Raw genomic sequence first — 19,262 nt, 5'->3', positions numbered from 1 at the left:
ATAAAAGTATTTGATGACATTTAGTAAGAAAAGTAGCAATGAAACATTTCCCTATAAATTTGGGGAACATTCCTCCACAAATGTACGTCCCGCCATTGGGAAGAGTAGAGATACAAAGGAAACACAGAATCAGAGCATGTGTGGAAGTGAACATATATACAGGTGTAACACCAATGCAATAAATAAAACACTTGACACAATTATGAACTTGAAACTAAGTGCTAAGTACTGTGATAGTAATGGCAATTAAAGATTCCCCTGTATTGGCTTGGTTTTCAAACTGATTGTGTTAAAACCCAGAGCTTGTTAATCCCACCTGTGGGATGGACTTGTTGATGTGAAAAGAAAGTCCTGAACTGGGAGGAGCTGGTGATGTAGATTTGGAGAGACAAGAGAAGCAGAAGAACTTTTTGGAAGCAGCACCCTCGTGGAGGCAGAGAGAGACTGAGAGGATTGAGGAGGGCCACTTTGAATCGCCCTGGACTTTTGAGACCTGCCCCCGGAGCTGCCAAGGACTGAGGAGACATGGCTGTTTTGCTGGTACTTTGTCTGTCTGTTTGGATGTTGTTTTGCCAGATTTGTCCACTGGTGAAAGACAGTCCTGTTGAAGAAGTCCTGGAACCTGGCTGTTGGCTAAGAGCTCCTGAGACTATCCTGCAGACAGAGAGTGAATGCTGTCCACTGGTGAAGGACAGTGCTGTTGTTGCAGGGGTCTGGGAACCTTTCTGTTGGTTCAGAAGCCCTGAAGAAGGATTTTCTTGTTGTATGTTTACAGAAATCCTGGGAGAGTGTTTTGCTGATGTTTTCAGGGGTTCTAGGACTGTTCTGCAGACAGAGGATGAATTAATGAAGAGACTGGCAATGTATCTTGTGGCCTTGCTAAGTCTTGTCTCCCCAGGAACTAAGATTGCTGAGAACTTGCCTCTTGTCAAGATGAAGAAAAGACCTCCATTTGGGTATTAAGTGCTGTGCTTAAACTTGATGTAACTCTAGGGTAGATTCAATTGTGATCCAGGGGTGGGGAACTTTTGACCTTTTTGTGTTCTATGGTTCAACAAATGAATGTACTTTACTTATGTTTGGAAACTAATCTCCATTTGAGAAGAGGGGCTTTGTGGTGGACTAAATGAAGGTATAGCCTAGGGGTGGAGTAGTATTTAGAACAGGGACTTTGTACTTGATTGAATGATTGGAAGGTCCTGGGGTGGGGTAGTACTTGGAGATTATTTAATCACACTTAGTAAATGCTGTATTTGGAATGATGTCATATTTTGATCTTCTCTGTTCTTGGTTTGTCACTGAATACAATGGAGAGCACCTATGCTGCTAGTTTGAACCTTGGGAAGTTGCCTTTCCTTGGCATTACATTACAAGTACCTGTTAGCTTGCCAGTACAAAGGGCATGGAAGATCTTTAAGTCCCATTAGTATTACAACATGGAGTGTATATCACAAAGGTAAAAATGTATAAAAGAGAAGACTTGCAATTGAGGAATACAGTAGAGGGGCTGTGCATGACTTAGTCATTGTTGGGATGCCCACATTTTCTGGTGATGTCATCATGCAGCTCCCATTAGGGCAGTTTCCCTAGGTCTCCCACAACAGACAAACACTGACTGGAGTGAGTGTGGTCTCTGTTGGACTCATTCCTCTTCCTTCTTCTAACTTAAATAACAATTTTCCTTTCCTCCCTCTTCTCCCACTCATATTCCTTCTCAACTTGAATAGCAATTTATTTTTGACATTCATTTCTGAGATGTGTTCATTGATTTCACCCTCCTTTATTTCTTTTTCTCTCTATTCTGAAATCTCATCTACTCTCTTTTATTAGGTATGGACTTGCATATTCTTCCTTTGTGTTCTCTATATACCTCTAATACAAGGTAATATTTCTATTCATTTTTAGTATGATGAAAGGCCTTGTCTATTCCTCCTTTCATCATCTTGTTAACAAATATTTTAGTTTCAATTGTTCCTCTGTAAGCGTGTAACCCATTTAGACTTTAGTAAGAGTTAAGGTCTTAAGGGACATAGATATTAAGATCCAAAAGGAATTTAGAAAGTGTAACTCCCAGTGTAATTCTACATAAATAAAGGTGCTGTCTTTCACTTGGGGATAGAAATAGGAAATGGCATTGTGGGTAGAGTATAAAAATTAGAGTTAGGAAGAGCTGAGCTCAAGTCCTGCCTCAGACACTTACTAGATATGTGACTCTGGGAAAATTAATTAACCTCTCTGTGCCTCAGTTTCCTCATCTGTAAAATTAAGGGATTGGATGCAATGATTTCTAAAGTTCCTTCTAGCTCTAATCTACAATCCTATGACCAATGAAACCAAAAGGATTGTAGAACAGGAGAGGCTAGATGTAATAAATCTCAGAGCATAGTCAAGGAGGAGAAACTTCTGTGAATCTGAGGCCATCATTACCCTTACTGAAAAGAGTATTTTAGAGAGCTCTGGAGGACTACTTGGGGGGCGGTGTACAGAGACCCAGATGAGGCCTGGTGAACTTGGCAGCAAGTTGATCCACCAACCACAAAGGCCACTCCCAGGCCTATCACTGTAGTGCTGGGATCTGATGGAGTAGGGTAAGAGACAAATGCAGGGCCCCCAACAATAGCAACAGCTACTCCTGGGACTACCAACCCATAGCCTAAAAATTTTAAAAGCTCCTATCTGAACTTGCAGGGACCAGGATGGCAGAATGAACCCCGGCTGCTCCAATCCTGACCCTGACCCTGACCCTGAAAACATAGTAACTTACCCCAGAGCAAAATTTTAGACAGTAAATGCTTGGAAACCCTAGAGGAAGGATGTGGCTAAGGCCCTACCTCAAAATGGTAAAAACAGATTGCAAAGACAAAGACTCTAGAATCCTATTATTGTTAGAGGGAGGAACCAAATTCAGAAGACAGTATTGACTCCACACCCACAGCTGAAGCCTCAACAGGGAATATGAACTGGTCTCATGAACAGAAAGCATTCTTAGATGAGCTCAAAAAGAACTTTGAAAACCAAATTAGAGAGATAGAAGACAAAATGAATAATTCTTTTAAAATCAAAATTGTGAAATTAGAAAAATATTACAATGAAGAAAACAGCTCCTTAAAAAGAAAAATGTGTGAACCAAAAATGAAATCTGAACATATGGAAAAGGACCTTCAAAAACTAACTGAGGAAAATAATTCACTAAGAATTAGAATCAGCCAAATTGAAGCTAATGACTCTATAAGGCAACAAGAATCAGTCAAACAAAACATCAAGAATGAAAAATTAGAGAAAGGGGTAAAATATCTCAATAGAAAAATAACTGACTTGGAAAACAGATCCAGGAGAGATAATCTGAGAATTATTGGTCTACCAGAAAATCATGATGAAAAAGTGAGCCTGGACAACATCTTCCAAGAGCTCATCAAGGAAAACTGCTCTGAGATCCTAGAACCTGAGGGTAAAATAGAAACTGAGAGAATCCACTGGATACCTCCTGAAAGAGATCCCAAATCGAAAAGTCCACTAAATGTTGTGGCCAAATTTCAGAACTATCAGGTAAAGGAAAAATACTACAAGTAGCCAGGGAGAAACAATTCAAATATCGTGGAAGCACAGTGAGGATAGCACAGGATCTGGCAGCTTCTGCACTGCCATCAGAGGAACTGGAATATGATTTTTCACAAGGCAAAAGAGCTTAGGTTACAACCAAGGATCACCTATCCAGCAAAACTGAGCATAATCTTCCAGGCAAGGAGATGGTCATTCAATAATATAACAGACTTCCAGACGTTCCTGATGAAAAAGCTAGACTCAATGGAAAATTCAACCTCCAACTACAAGACTCAAGAGAGACATAGAAAGGTAAATAGGGAAAACATACACACACACACATACGCATGCACACACACACACACACACACACACATAAATGTTTATTCAATAAGAGCAAACTATTTATATCCCTATATGGGAAACTGATACCTGTTAATTCTGAGAATTCTATACCTATGGTGACATCTAAAAGGGATGTAGATAAGTAGAGGACATGAGTATAAATTACACAAAATGATGATAAAAATCTTATTAAGGGCTGCAAAGGGACTGCAATGGAAGAAGAGGAAAAAAGGAAGGAGAAAAGGGTAAATTATGCCACACAAGAGGCATAAAAACATTATAGTAAAGGGAAAGAAGGAAGGGAGATGAGCATTATATGAGCTTTTCCCTCATTGGCTCTAGTGCAAGGAGGGAATAACATATATCAGTTAAGTATAGGACTCTATTGAGAAGAGACATAAAACTTATCATAATAGAGGGAAAGAAGGGAGGGAGAGGAGCATTGCATGAGAATAGATCTTGGTTTGAAGAAGAAATAATATACTACATTAAATATAAAAATCTATCATATCCTACAGGCAGCAGGAGGGGGGAAGGGCTACAAAAAGGGGAAGGTTTAAAAGGGAGGGAAGAAGTAGTAAGGGGGAAGGGTAGGAAAAGGGAGGAGGGTTGATAAGAAGGGAATACTGAGGGAGGATGTGATCAAAAGGAAAACTCTTAAGGAGGGGAAGGCAGAAAGGGGAAAAATAAAACCATAAACAAGGGAAGGAATAGGATGGAGGGAAAGAGACAGATAGTAATCATAACTGTGAATGTGAATGGGATGAACTCTCCCATAAAAGAGAGGCAGATAGCAGAATGGATTAAAAATCATAATCCTACAATATACTATTTACAAGAAACACATCTGAAACAGGGGAATACACACAGGGTAAAGGTAAAAGGCTAGAGTAAAATATATCATGCCTCAGCTAAAGAAATAAAAGCAGGGATAGCAATCCTTATCTCAGACAAAGAAAAATCAAAAATAGATCTAATTAAAAGTGATAAGGAAGGAAACTATATCCTGCTAAAAGTCACCATGGAAAATGAAGCAATATCATTACTAAACATTTATGCATCAAGCTGTACAGCATCCAGATTCCTAAAGGAAAAGTTAAGGATGTTAGAAGAAGAAATAGGTAGCAAAACAATACTAGTGGGGGACTTTAATCTCCCCCTCTCTGAGTTTGATAAATTTAACCTCAAAATAAACAAGAAGGAAGTTAAGGAGGTAAATAGAATCTTAGAGAATATAGATACAGTAGACCTCTGGAGAAAATTGAATGGGGATAAAAAGGAATATACCTTCTTCTCAGCAGTACATGGCACATATACAAAAATTGACCAGGTACTAGAGCATAAAAACCTGACAATTCAGTGCAGAAAGGCAGAAATATTAAATGCATCCTTCTCAGATTATGATGCAATAAAATTTATATGTAATAAAGGGCCATGGAAGGATAGAGTAAAAACTAATTGGAAACTAAATAACTTAATCCCAAAGAATGAGTGGGTCAAATAAGAAATTATAGAAACAATAAGTTACTTCATTCAAGAGAATGACAATAATGAGACAACATACCAAAACTTTCGGGATACAGCAAAAGCAGTTCTTAGGGTAAGGTTTATATTCTTGGATGCATACATAAGTAAAATAGAGAAAATGGAGGTCAATAAATTGGGCATGCAACTGAAAAAGCTAGAAAAAGAACAAATTGAAAATCCCCAATTAAATACTAAATTAGAAATAATGAAAACCAAAGGAGAGATTAATAAAATTGAATTTAAGAAAACTATTGAATTAGTAAATAAAACTAAGAGCTGATATTATGAAAAAAACCAATAAAATTGATGAACCTTTAGTCAATATGATAAAAAAAAAGAAAGAAGAAAACCAAATTATGAGCATCAGAAATGAAAAGGGTCAATCTACCTCCATTGAAAAGGAAGCTAAAATGATAATTAGGAATTATTTTGCACAATTGTATGCACATAAATTTGAAATCTTAGTGAAATGGATGAATATTTACAAAAATATGAGTTGCCCTGACTAACCGAAGAGGAAGTAAACTACTTAAATAACCCCATCTCAGAAACAGAAATTGAACAAGCCATCATTGAACTCCCTAGGAAAAAATCTCCAGGGCCAGATGGCTTTACTAGCAAATTATACCAAATATTTAAAGAACAATTGACTCCAATACTTTACAAACTATTTAGGAAAATTGGAGGAGTCCTACCAAATTCTTTTTATGACACAAATATGGTACTGATACCTAAATTAGGAAGAGACAAAACAGAGAAAGAAAATTACAGACAATTTCCCTTATGAATATATATGCAAAAATTCTAAATAAAATATTAGCAAAAAGACGACAGCAACTCATTACAAGAATAATGCACTTTGATCAAGGGGATTTATTCCAGGATGTAGCAACAAACACACTAGCATACCCAGAATGGCTGCTAGCACAGGTTCTTAGATCTGTTTTTCTAAAGGAAAGCAATTCAAAATCAGTTAATGATCTTGCTTTAATCAAACATATATCATTTACCTGGTTCAGGGGGAAAAATTCAGCACCCCAAACTTCATAGAATACAAACAGAAGTTACAGGCAGACAAAAAAATACAGAGAAACAGATCAGCAGATAGGCTTCCAGCTGTCTGACCATTACATCCATACCTAGTCAGTTACCAAAGAGGGAAGCACCAACATCTGAATTTTCAAAGCCGGGGGGCTCAAAGGCTGCCCAGAGTCTCATCTGGTCAAATCACACAACTCTTCCCAAAGTGAGCCCCAAAGCAAAACTTCAGATCAGGGTATATATAGCCTTCTCCTGGGTCAGAGAATGTCACAACCCTGTTGATCCACTGCCCAATCACAAAGTAACAAGGTGTGAGCATTCCTGAAAAACAAGCCTCCCACCACAGGCTCCATGTGACCACACTCAGCCTATTAGGGGACAGAGTATATTTTCAAATCAGGGAAGGTTCTCAGAGTCACTTAAGCCTATCAAAGGGCCAAGGGGCAGGGAAGATCTTCAGATTCCCATTCCCATAACAAAGGAATGCAAGAATGATTCAATATCAGGAAAACTATCAGTATAATTGATCACATCAACAACAAAACTAGCAGAAACCATATGATTATTTCAATAGGTACAGAAAAGGCTTTTGACAAAATACAACACCCATTCCTATTAAAAACACTAGAAAGCATAGGAGTAAATGGAGTCTTCCTTAAAATAATAAGTAGCATCTATCTAAAATGATCAGCAAGTATTATATGTAACGGGGATAAGCTAGAAGCATTTCCAGTAAGATTTGGGGTGAAACAAGGATGTCCACTGTAACCCCTCTTATTCAATTTGGTACTAGAAATGTTAGCAGTAGCAATAAGAGAAGAAAAAGAAATTGAAGGAATCAAATTAGGCAAGGAAGATACTAAGTTATCACTCTTTGCAGATGATATAATGATATACTTAGAGAATCCTAGAGAATCAAGTAAAAAACTACTTGAGATAATAAACAAATTTGGCAAACTTGCAGGGTATAAAATAAATCCACATAAGTCCTCAGCATTCCTATATATTTCTAAGGAAATCCAACAGTGAGAGATAGAAAGAGAAATCCCATTTAAAGTTACTGTAGATATTATTATATATTTGGGAATCGACCTGCCAAAACAAACCCAGGACTTATATGAACATAATTACAAAACACTTTTCACAAAAATAAAGTCAGATCTAACTAATTAGAAAAACATCAATTGCTCATGGCTAGATCAAGCTAATATAATAAAAATTATAATTTTACCTATTTTAAATTACATATTTAGTGCCATACCAATCAATCTACCAAAAAATTACTTTGTCAAGCTAGAAAAAATAGTAGCAAAATTCATTTGGAAGAACAAAAGGTCCAGAATATCTAGGCAGTTAACAAAAAGAAATGCTTGGGAAGATGGCCTATCCATACCAGATTTTAATCTGTATTATAAAGCAGCAGTCATCAAAACTACTTGATACTTGCTGAGGAATAGATTAGTGAACCAATGGAATAGATTGGGTACACGAGACTCAGCAGCCAATGACTATTTGGTGATAAGAATGCACTATTTGACAAAAACTGCTAGGAAAACTGGAACATAGCATGGCAGGAATTGGTCATAGACCAATATGTAACACCCTGCACCAAAATAAAGTTGAAATGAGTGCATGATCTCAGTATAAAGGCTGATACCGTAAGCAATGTGGGAGAGCAAGGGATAGTTTACCTGTCATAACTAAAGATAGAGGGAAAGACTTCATGATGAAACAAGAGTTAGAGAGCATTATAAAATGCAAAATGGATAATTTTGATTACATTAAATTGAAAAGCTCCTGTACAAATAAAGCCAATGTTAGCAAGATTAAGAGGGAAGTGGAAAATTGGGAAAGAATTTTTACAACCAATGTTTTTGATAAAGGCCTCATTTCTAAAATATACAAAGAATTGAGTCAATTCTATAATAATACAAGCCACTCCCCAATTGATAAATGGTCAAAGGATATGAACAGGCAGTTTTCAGAAGATGAAATTAAAGATATCTGTAAGCATATGAAAAAATGTTCCAAATCACTAGTGATTAGAGAAATGCAAATCAAAACAACTCTGAGGTACCACATCTCACTGGTCAGATTGGCTAAGATGACAAAACAGGAAAATGATAAATGCTGGAGAATATGTGGGAAAATTGGAACATTAATGCATTGTTGGTGGAGTTGTGAACTGATCCAGCCATTCTGGAGAGCAATCTGGAACTATGCTCAAGTGGCTATAAATAAGTGCATACCCTTTGACCCAGCAATACCACTTCTAGTGTTATATCCCAAAGAGATCAGAGAAGTGGGAGGAGGACCCATATGTACAAAAATATTTATAGCAGCTCTTTTTGTGGTGGCAAAGAATTGGAAATCAAGGGGATGCCCATCAATTGAGAAATGGCTGAACAAGTTGTGGTATATGGATGTAATGAAATACTACTATGCTATAAGAAATGAGATGCAGACGGACTTCATAATAACCTGGAGAGACTTATATAAACTGATGCTGAGTGAGAAGAGCAGAACCAGGAGAAAGCTGTACACAATCACAGACACAACATATGTGTGACATCTAATTTCTATAGACTGGATTCCTCTCAGCAATGTAAGGTTATAAGACAACTCCAAAAGACTCATGATCGAAAGAGATATCCACATCCAGAGAAAGAGATGCAGAGTCTGAATGAAGATTGAAACAAACTACTTGCTGTGTTTCTTTTTCTTGTTTTGTTTTGTTTCCTCTTTCCCACTGATCATTCCATCAGTTATAATCCTTCTTTACAACCTGACTAATGATTAATGTGAAGGCATTTGTAGATTCTCTATTCAAATGCATGCCACCATCATAGTGGGGGGGGGAGGGGGGAGAAAATTTGAAACTTAAGGGACTGTGGAATTGAATGATGCAAATTAAAAGTAAATAAATAAACCAATTCAATTTTTTTAAAGAGCATATTAACATTCATCTTAGCCAAAGGTTGAATGAAGTTAGTGAGCATCACAGCTGTCCTTACAAACATTAAGTCCAGGGATCCCAGCACCTCAATCTGCCCGGAAATCTGCCCAACACCTCAATCTGCCCAGAGGAATCTATTGGCAAAGTAGTCCAGTCATCCATAGCCTAGGCGTCTATAGCCCTGTGTTTGGGCAATATGCTCCCCTCCCCCCCACTCAATCTAGCAGCAAAATGAATTGTGTGGCCAACCCAGGTAAACCTGGTAAGGAGTCAGCTTCATAGCTTAATGATCTGCTTGACCTAGCCTAGTAGTGGATAGGACAGTGGGGAAAGAATAAACATTTATATGGAGTCTACTATGTGCCAGACACTATATTAATTGCTTTTATGAAATATTATCTCATTTTACTCTCACAACACTTCTAGGAGGTATGTTCTATTATTATCTCCATTTTATAGCTGAAAAAACTGTGGTCAATAAAGGTTAAGTGGCTTGATCACGGTCTCACAGCTGATAAGTATCTGAGGACAGATATGAAGTGGGGTAATCCTGATTTCAGGCCCAGCACTCAATCCACTGTGTCTCTAGCTATCAGAGCCACCTACCTATTATCTACAAGGAACCAACCCAGCCCAGTAGTGGAGTGACTTGTCCCTCACAAACACTAAACCTCATAACAAATTTTATGATGCTACTAAAGAAAGAAAAGGTAGTAAGACCCTGAATCTACAAAGATGTGAAATGCTTTGGCCACATGTATTTCTTACACCCAGGGAGATTTAGGCTATCATCAGCTCTGGATTAGGGCAATTAACTGCTATTCCAAGAGTTGTGTGTTTATTTGTTTTTAATTGAACTTTTTAAAAAATGTTTTCAGTTATTAAAAGAAAGGAGAGAAGAAAGAAAAGAGGCAAAGATACATTTCAGTCATTACTCTAAATCTGTAAGCTCTTTTTCTGGAGGTAAGGAGCATGTTTCATCATTTGTCCTATGGATTGATCATTGTGTCAATTTAGAAGTCCTAAAGGTTGCTTATTATTATACTATTATTGTTGTACAAAGTGTTCTGATTCTGCTCACTTCACTTTGCATCAGTTCATACTAGTCTTCCCAGGTTTGTCTGAAACCATTCTCTTCATCATTTACACCATAATGGTATTCCATCCTAATCATATACTGTAACTTGTTCGACCATCCCCCCAGCAGATGGTTATCCCCTCTGTTTCCAATTCTTCTGTATCACCAAAAGAGCTACTATGATACTTTTGGAGATATGGGTCCTTTTTCTCTTTCTTTGATATTTTTACTCCAAGAATTTTCGAATGAGTCCTTAACAAAGGAGGAAGATGAAAACTGAGAAGGGAGAATAATTGACTGAGTGAGTGGAATATTAGCAATATGAATATGAATGCTTCAAACAGCCTAACAATAGGGTGCTGATGGGGCAAGATCTTTTCCCACTCAGTGTTCTACTTATTAAAAAGAATCTAAGGATAATTTCAAAAAAATGAGGCTAGTAGTTGCAGCCATTCTTTTAAGAACCACTGAAAAGCTGTAAAAGGTTTACCTTCCCCCCCCCATTTTTTCCCCAATGCCTGTTGCTAGCAGATGCTTTATAGTGACTTTTCTCTCTAATTTCTCATTTTCATATTAATTCCTCAGTTTCACATTTCAAAAAGCTTATGATTTACCATAACAGCTTTGTAATGTATACCTGTTTATCAATTTGTGGGGAGCAATATGGAAGATACCAGTGATTACTTTGATTGACATACAAAGGGCTAAATAAGAATAGCAATGTAACATCCACCTAAAACATTAGGATTTCCTCTTTAAGAGAAGGGTTCCAAATTGTAATCCTGAGGCATACACAAATATACATACAAATGTAGATTGGATGATTGTTACTCATTTTGATAAACTTCTAGAAAGAGAGAAACAAGGTTTTTCTTATCTTTGCCCTAAAATAAGCACAGTCTTTTACAAAACCAGTCAAATGTTGCTTAAAATGAGGTGCTGACAGGGTATGGAACCAAGCCAAGACCTTTGCCCATTACCCCAAAAGAATTTGGATCCCATTTGTCTCTGGGCCCTGGAAAACCCCACCTTGAACTCGCCTTGAATTTCCCTACTTGATCTGATGTTTGCGTGAGGCTATAAGCCTTTCATTATGGCTATGCCCAATTCTCTGTTACCCTGAACCTAGCCCAGCCCTCCCTTGTCTGTCATCTTCAGATAGCTTTTAGCTACTTTCCACCCTTGATCCTATCTAAAACCCCATTCTCTCAGTTCCTGGCTTCCAACATCTAGTCACCCCATTCTACTGCCCACTCCCATCAAGATCCTCCCTAGACCTCTCTTCCAATCACCTCAGACTACTTGGCTAACACTAGATCCCTCCCATAGTCTTTCTATATATAAGATCCATCTCATCTTCAATAAGGTGCTCAGATTCAATCTGCCCCACTTACATTAACTAAAGATTCCTTAAGAGTTAGCCAATGCTGAGATTCCTTAAGAGCCTGACCAATATGGCAAATTTTCTTTTTTTTTTTTTCCCTTCCTTCAAATTTACAATAAATGGAGAAAGGCCTGGTCCATTGGAGGAAGGGCTGGGGAGCTGAGAACTGGGGCACATGATCTACACAGAGGAAGGTGTATCGTGAATTGGACTGTGGGGGGAGGGGAATCAGCATCACAATCACATGGGAGGGGGAGGGGTAAACCAGACTTGTGTGGCCTTGTCCCAGCTCGGCATGTAAGGGAGTCAGAGGGCCACATGAAGGGCTCAGTTTTTGGCTTGGATGATGTCCAGGAATTCAGACTTAAGGGAAGCTCCACCCACCAGGAAGCCATCCACATCAGGCTGGAAGGCCAGATCCTTACAGTTGGCCCCAGTCACAGAGCCTCCATAAATGATCCTGGTAGATTGTGATACAGATTCTGAGACGTGGGTCTTAAGCCAGCACCGAAGCTTCTCATGTACCTCCTGGGCCTGCTGGGGCGTGGCTGTCTTGCCAGTACCAATAGCCCAGACTGGTTCATAGGCTAGGACGACTTTGCACCAGTCCTTCACGTTATCTGCAATGGCCTTGGTCTGGTCAAAAACAACCTTCTTAGTGATTCCAACTTCCCTTTCATCCAGCTTCTCACCAATACAGGCAATCACTCCTAGGCCTTCTGACAAAGCATGGGCTACCTTCTGCCCAATGAGCTCATCTGACTCCCCAAAGATATGTCTCCTTTCAGAATGTCCTAGGATCACCCAGTTGGCCCCACAGTCCTTAATCATGGCAGGGCTGATCTCCCCAGTAAATGCACCCTTGGCCACTTTGTAGCAGTTCTGAGCAGCTACACCAATTTTTGCATCCAATTTCTGATGAACAAAGTCAAGGTAGATAACAGGGGTTCCACATACCACTTCGGTGTTGGCGGGCACCTTGGCCCCGTTGATCGTAGTGATGAGCTCCCCCAGACACTTCTTGACCCATTCATCTTCCAATTGCCCCCGACAAAGAACTTCTGCGATGCCATGGCTCATCAGTAACAGGCAGTGACTCCAGAGGAGATTGAAGATCACCAGTACAGCACCCAATATGGCAAATTTTCAATGAACTTTGTTTTTCTTTGAATAAAAGAAAGCTTTGGTTGAATTCATTAGGGCAGGACCTGAATGTCACTATTTCAGGGTTCCAGTGCCCCTAAACCTCAACAGTGCTTCAGGGACTATTTATTCTCTGAGTAAGGGAAGGAATGGAGGTGTGGGCCAAAGGAGAGTCACACCTCCAGAGTCACATAGTAGGAGAAGAAATTTGAGGTTTAGAAAGAATCTGGGCTCCCACATTCTTTTTTTAAATAAATTTTTATTGACATATTTTGCTTTCTATATCATGAAAATTTCTTTCATTATCATTCTCCTTTCCCCTAACATCAGTGCAGTAGCTGACCTTGATGCCACATTTGTCCTCCCTGTGAAAGCATTTGACAATATGGCTGAAAACATCACGCTAAAAAGCATGGGAGCAAGCACACAGCCTTGTTTCACTCCATTGGTGACTGGGAAAGCATGAGAGCATCATCCATCATCCAGAACCCGGGCAAGCATGTCATCATTAAATTGACATACAATACTGATGAACGTCTCCAAGCAACCAAATTTTGACATAATTTTCCATAAGGCCTCAGGACTGACACTATCAAAGGCCTTGGTCAGATCTACAAATGTTGTATACAGACCTCTGTCCTGGTATTTCTCCTGTAATTGTCAGGCAGCAAACACCATATCAACCATTCCTCCACTCTTTCTGAAGCCACACTGGCTCTCAGGTAGATGAGCATCTTTCAGTCTATTAAAGAGGACTCTGGCAAGAATCTTGCCAGCAATGACTTGAAAAGATTACAAGCCAAGACCAAAGTGGAGGAAGATTTGGTGCATGATTTTATGTTTGCAAATGATTGTACACATGATGCAACCTCTGAAGCCGCAATGCAACAAAGTATGGATCCATTCTTTGCTACTTGTGCTAATTTTGACTTAACAATTAACACCAAGAAAACAGAGGAGCTCCATAAGTCACCACCACACCATCCATACATGGAACCATCAGTCACAGCAAATAGAAAAGTTTTGAATGCCGTGAATAAGTTCACTTACCTTGGGTAGTGTACTTTCCAGAGATGTAGTATAGTCAAAAAGACTATATTATAGAGAACTCACACAGGGCAAGCATAGTGGTCAGAAGAAGCAATACAAGGACACTCTCAAGGTCTCTCTTAAGAAGTTTAGAATTGATTATGTGACATGGGAGATACTTGCATAGGACCATTCAGCATGGTGTACCCTCTTAAGAGAAGGTTCTGTGCTCTATGAGCAAAACAAAATTGAAGTAGCTCAAAAGAAACATGAGATGTACAAATTTAGAGAATCTACCCCAAATATGATGTCATTCTGGTCCTCTTCAAGAACTAAAAACAACAACCAACCCACCTTTCCCCTTCCAATGAGTCGTCCACAATAAGAAATACATTTTTAAAGGAAAAAAAAAGAGAAAAAAGTCATCCAAACTAATCAATAGACTGAACAACTCTGAAAATATAACATTCAATGTTGCATAAATCAACTCCAATGTTTGCAAAGGACTGGGGTGGTGGCATGTTCACATCTCTTCTTTGTGTCCATACTTGTTTTTAGTGATTTTTCAACACCTCCCACATTCTTATGGAGGGAAAACCCTAATACAAACAACATTTTACTCACAGTGACACTTGCTAGTGATGCAGAGGGAGGGGAGAGAGAGCGGAGAGGAGAAAGAAAGAGACAGAGAGAGACAGAAGTAGGTTACCAGACGAATTTACAAGGGAATACAGGGTTTGGTGTATATAACGTTAATTCAATTTTTTATCCTGGCCTGGCTCCTACTCTTTTTATTCCCTTAAATCATTAACTCCTTATGCCCCCTTTTCTCTAAATTATCTGTTCTCCAGTTGGTGTTTTTAACTGAGCTTTCGTTTCATTGGCAATTTTGCTTTTGCCTCTTGCTTAATTTTTCCATATCACTCTTGTACCTGTGCTCAAGAATTTTTTTTTTCCTCTGAGGCTTTCCTTGTGATTGTGGGATTACACTTTTCTTCTAAGTCGGCCTCTTTGGTTTCTCTTACCCCATAAAATTTCTTCTTTATGTTTGAAATGGGAATCCTCTCTTGCTCTCTTGGATGGGTTGGGTAAGCCAAGTTCAGGCTACACTCCATAATCTGAATGCCCCTGTCACTATCACTGCCAATCTAATCCCATTTGTTAGCATTAGGCTTCATATTTCTGCTTTAATTTCTGGTTTATCTCACCACCTTCAGATGGTCTACTGCACATTCAGGTCTCAGTTGATCTCTTTCTCCTCTTTGCATAACTCTCACTCAGGAGTTGCTTTTATCCCCTGCTATAACTTCAATAAAGCCCAGAAGGATGTCAGAGATCACAGTGATTACAACTACCTTGGCACTTTTGCCCAGGTGCAGAGTTGGTCTTGTTTCCCTGTGTAGTGTCTGGTTCTGTCAGCACTTCTGTTCTGACTCACCGCCTGTTGGGATCTGGCTTCACTCTGACACTTCCTGGATGATCTCTCACCTGACAATACCTGTGGGAAAATACCAGGGAAGATTCCCTGGAGAACAAGCAGCTCCTACTTCCTGAAAGGGGACAGCTCTCTCCTCTTTGGGAGGAATCACATATCTTTTATTTATGTATATATATTTTTTCCTTTTCTTCTCTGTATCATATCCTCATCATCCAACTTCTTACTACAATGTGATAGGACGAATATTTACCAGTGTTTCCCTGAGGCACCTTCTTTCCCCTTATCCACAGTACGGATCAGGCCACAGTCCCTCTTCATTCCTTTTTCCCAGAGGGATTATCTTCCTCAAAAAGAAAACAAAGTAGTCCCAGAGACCTGAATGACTGGGTTTTCTGAAGCAGCTTAGTGCATACCTATAGGCAGAAGTGTGCTGAAGCCAACTCCTACCTGACCAGAGAGCTGGTTATTCTGTTTTCAGTGTGAACATTTACAACTCAGAAATCAGTAAATGCTACAAATCAGGGTTGGTTATGTTCCTTTGTTGATTATCTGGATTTAAGAAAGAGATTAAGAAAATAAGAATAGTGCAGATTAAACTTGAAAGTTTGTCTTGCCAATGTTTGTCCTCCATAGAATAAATTGTAAAACACCTTTTCTAGCATTTCTAGCATATCCCTGTCTCAAGGTATAAAAAGTCCCAGTCCCAACAGTCAATGACCCTTGGCCTTGGTGGATTTCCTAAGACAACACAACTCACCATATGTCTTTCACTATATTCTGCCCTGATGACCAGACTCATTTTGTATGAATTAGAAGCTAGGTACCCTTGTTGCACACTATTAAAGTGTGAAGGGCAAAGTACGCCTCCTTTTATGAACTGTTCAATGACCTGTGAGTGCTACATTTTGTCTCCATGTTGGATGTGAAATTAAAGAGTGCTGGTGTCAGAGTTGCCAATGCCACTCAAAGAGGGACACAAAATGGAAAGAAGAGCAAGAGATGGCTCTTTGCCTTCTTTTTTTTTTTTTTTTTTTTAGTTTTTGGAGGGCAATTGGGGTTAAGTGACTTGCCCAAGGTCACAAGCTAGTTTTTGTGTTAAGTGCCTGAGGCCGGATTTGAACTCAGGTACTCCTGACTCCAAGGCCAGTGCTCTATTTACTGTGCCACCTGGCTGTCCCGCCTTCTTCTTTTATATTGAAATTCTACATTTTTTTGAAGAATACAATTTTCTCTCATTACCTAGAAACTCAAGCTGTGTTTCTATAGACCCCTTTCTTTCTCTTCTAAAAGGGAGGCTAACCTATCCTTTGAACATAGATACTATCACGGGACAGTGAAAGAAATGCAAACATCACATGCTCTCTGCAGGTCATGGTAAAATTACTCCTGCTTTCCATATTTGATGTAAGTGCCATAGTCTATGATTTCTCAATTACTAATAGCTTTTCCCTCAAGCACTGTTATGGGAAGTCTAGCTACTGTCATGCGTTGTCTTGCTCACTTTGTTTTCTGACTTCACTCTCCTCTTCTACTATTGTAACTCCTTTCCTCTTCCATCTTACCAACTCAAGGCCTTTGCCTTCTCTTTCTACTCCTCCTTTACTTTCTCTTTAGGTCCTTCTACCAGTCTTCTTCTCATCCTCCTCCTTCAACTTGAGTCTTCCTCCTTCTTCAGCTCAGATCATTCTCCTTTTCCTTCAACTTATGCTCAAACAATCTTTTTCCTTTAGCCAAATTCAATCTCTGGCCTTATCCATAAATTCAAAATCCTACATATCTCCCTTTAAATTTCTCCTCCTCTTTTTCCTTCATTAGATCCTTCTCCCATACTATCTTCTCCCTCTCAGCCTTCTGATCAGTGTGTACTGTGAGGGCATCAATAAGAAGGTCTGGCTCTGTGAGCTGCAGCCTGTTGGCGCGGGACAGACGATTGTGTCTCCGCCATCTTAAGAGGATGTACTCGTCTGTGGCGTACTTAGCGCAACCACGCGCCCCATTTGCATCTGTGTGAGGCCGACCCCAGCCCCGCCGCCTCCGCCTGCACAGCTTGGCCGCAGCCCTCGTGGAAGAATACAGTTGTGAATATGGTTCCATGAAGTTTTATGTGCTCTGTGGCGTTGGTGGGGTCTTAAGTTGTGGCCTGACCTACACAATTGTACGCTGTTGTACCCCTCCACTTAGTGAAATGCAGTTTGCAGGTGGACCCCCAGAAATACAAGGGCATCTTTAAGGGATTCTCCACTACACTTCGAGAAGATTGTGTTCGTGGTCTGGCTAAAGGATGGGCTCCAACATTCACTGGGTACTCAATGCAGGGACTTTGCAAGTTTGGTTTTTATGAAGTCTTCAAAGTGTTGTATAGTAACCTTCTTGGTGAGGAAAATGCTAACCTCTGGCGTACATCCCTGTATTTGGCTGCCTCAGCCAGTGCTGAATTCTTTGCTGATATTGCCCTGGCTCCTATGGAAGCCACCAAGGTCAGAATTCAGACCCAGCCAGGCTACGCCAACACCCTGAGGGAGGCTGCCCCAAACATGTTTAAAGAAGAAGGCCTCTTTGCATTCTACAAGGGTGTTGCTTCTTTGTGGATGAGAAAGATCCCATACGCAATGATGAAGTGTGCTTGCTTTGAGCGAACCGCTGAGGCCTTGTACAAGGACTTTGTTACAAAGCCCCGAAGTGAGTGCTCAAAGGGAGAACAGCTGGTGGTGACCTTCGTGGCAGGTTACATAGCTGGTGTCTTCTGCGCCATCGTGTCTCACCCTGCTGACTCCGTGGTGTCAGTGCTGAACAAGGAAAAGGGCAGCTCAGCTTCACAAGTCCTCCAAAGGCTTGGCTTCAAAGGTGTATGGAAGGGGCTCCTTGCCTGAATCATCATGATCGGTACCCTGACTGCACTACAGTGGTTCATCTATGACTCCGTGAAAGTCTATTTCAGACTTCCCTGTTCTCCTCCACCTGAGATGCCAGAGTCTCTGAAGAAGAAGCTTGGGTTGACACAGTAGATGAATCGACTATGAACTGAATCTGCTTGCTGACCAGTGTTGAGCAAATATAAAAGAAACTTTTATATATTTGACTGTGTAGATGGTCTATTCCTGATGTAATTACCGGTTGTGCCCTTGCCTGATGCAAGGGTTTCAAAATGTAACTGTTGCAATAAACAAACTATTCGTGGAAAAAAAAAAAGGTCTGGATGAAGCATTTTCACGAAAGTCTAGACAACTGAGAGTAAACCAGGTGAGACTGACAATCATATAATCTATAGAAGTTAGTCAAATAGATTTATAGTCAAATGGCCCAAGTTTGAATACCAGCTCTTCTACTTAATACCTACATCAACTTCAGTTAGTCATTCTACAGAGTATTATAACAACTAATAATAATAGTAACAACTAATATTGTTAAGCGTTTAAGGGTTGCAAAGTGCTTTACAAATATTATCTCATTTGACCCTTGCAACAACAAAACCTGGGAGGTAGATGCTTTTATTATCCTCCTCAGTTCAGTAAACTGAGGCAAACAGAGGTTAACTGACTTATGAAGAGTCACACAGCTAGTAAGTATCCGAGCCTGGATTTAATCTCAGGTGTCCCTGACTCCCGGTCCAGTGCTCTAAATACTGAGTCACCTAGTTTCCTCTTAGGTGATCTTTATAATCATTAAAGTCCCTTCTTATCTCAATTTATTTCATTCTCTATATGTGTTCATAACAATACAATAATTTCGAACATGGACTAGGGTGGAAATGATATAGATTGTTCTGCTTGGTTGGAGATAA

General features: G+C 39.6%; 2 pseudogenes; one reads left to right on the top strand and one right to left on the bottom strand.

The window, feature by feature from the left end:
- Window positions 1-11,949: 11,949 nt before the first annotated feature.
- Window positions 11,950-12,944, bottom strand: LOC138175580 (triosephosphate isomerase pseudogene; annotated as a pseudogene).
- A 796-nt stretch (window positions 12,945-13,740) lies between these two features.
- LOC138175605 (solute carrier family 25 member 3 pseudogene) lies at window positions 13,741-18,670 on the top strand (annotated as a pseudogene).
- Window positions 18,671-19,262: the final 592 nt, after the last annotated feature.

The sequence above is a fragment of the Petaurus breviceps genome, unplaced genomic scaffold (genome assembly GCF_028583685.1).
Source record: "Petaurus breviceps papuanus isolate PSGF00001 unplaced genomic scaffold, PetGlider_PUasm1.0 78, whole genome shotgun sequence".
NCBI classification, from domain to species: Eukaryota; Metazoa; Chordata; class Mammalia; order Diprotodontia; family Petauridae; genus Petaurus; species Petaurus breviceps.
Note: the sequence above shows the minus strand (reverse complement) of the source record. Positions and strands in the feature narration are given on the sequence as shown.